This window comes from Octopus bimaculoides, chromosome 26, assembly GCF_001194135.2.
Source record: "Octopus bimaculoides isolate UCB-OBI-ISO-001 chromosome 26, ASM119413v2, whole genome shotgun sequence".
Lineage (NCBI taxonomy): Eukaryota > Metazoa > Mollusca > Cephalopoda > Octopoda > Octopodidae > Octopus > Octopus bimaculoides.
Window position 1 is genome coordinate 3,248,614 of NC_069006.1, and position 1,793 is coordinate 3,250,406.

Sequence of the window (1,793 nt, forward strand, 5' to 3'; positions counted from 1 at the left end):
AATAATAATAATAATAATAATAATAATAATAATAATAATAATAATAATAATAATAATAATAATAATAATAATAATAATAATATAAATAAATAAATAAAAACAATACATAAAAATACAAATAAGGAATAGAAATATCAAAATAAATATAAAATATTGAAATTGACTTGAGAAAATAATTTACAAATGAATTTCAAAATTTTTATGCAAATTATGAATGGAATTGTAAAAATAAACATTTTAATACATATACATATATACATACATACATATATACATACATACATATATACACACGTACAGACACGGGACACAGGCATATATATAGATATGTATATACATATATATATATGTATATATACATATATTTCTACATATATATAAATATATATACATATAATATATATACACATATACATACATACAAATATATGTATGTATATATATATAATCTAGTTATATATATATATATATATATAAATATGATGACTAAGTAATTGTTTCACTGAACAAAAGAAAATGGTATCAGATCGATAGATCGACATCCATTATAACAGAGAATGTATATATGATCCAGTACCTGCAGCCAGAGTAATCCTGATAATATATATATATTTGAATTGAATCATTTGGGGTGCTCTTGATTATATCAGCTAATATTTACACAGGAAACCAGTGGAAAAAAAACCACTGGGAAAAAAAAAACAAAAACAAAAAAGATAATAAAACAAAAACAAAACGGAAGAATGGTATTCTGAAATAAACGTGGAAATAATTGATTCAAATTGAATCATTTGGTAGCACAATTAAAATGTGCAAGATATGTCAAAAGTTCAGTGTTTGACATGTTTTTTGTTATTGTTGTTTTAACCATAAAAGAGAAAAATAGAGTTCTGTTAAGTAGAAAAAAGTCAAAAGAAAACGATATCTTTTTTATATAAATCAAATAAATGTTAACTATATAAAAGATATGTATATATGTATGTATATGTAGGCATATATGTATATGTATGTGTATATATATATATTTGCATAGGTATGTGTGTGTATATATGTATATGTGTATATATACGTATATATATATTTGTATATATATATATATATACACACACACATATATATGTATATATGTTAATACGTAATATGCACATATGCACATATATATGTATGTAGCTCTACTTTTTTCAGTCACTTGAGGAGGTGGGGCATTGGATTAAAGCGCACCTCCTTGTAGAGTTTTACTGATCAAAACGACCATTATACTTACTTTTAAATGGGATGTATATTCTATCAGCCTCTTTTTGTCCAACCACTATGTTACAGAGTCATAGAGAAATGAACACTCGTCATCAAATGATAGGAGATAAAGACACCGTCAAGATATCCATGCACACACATACACATCAGGACTCTGCTAAGTTCCGTCTGCCAAATTCGCTCACAAAGTTGCCAAACAAACTTTTAAATACGGTGCCAATCCTATGCTTTCATAACCTGAGGAGTGTGGGCGCGTTCTGTGCGTACGAAACATTATGTTGAGCAGAGTAGACCTGTTATCAATTGCAACGCGAACTAAATGTATTGACTACAACTTTATTTCGTTCATTGAACTACCCGCGCATCTATCTATCTATCTATCTATCTATCTATCTATCTATCTATCTATCTATCTATCTATCTATCGATCCATCCATCCATCGAACCATCGAACCATCGATCCATCGATCTGTCTGTCTCTCTATTTATACATACATATGTGTGTGTGTATAATACATATGCTGACGTATATATATATA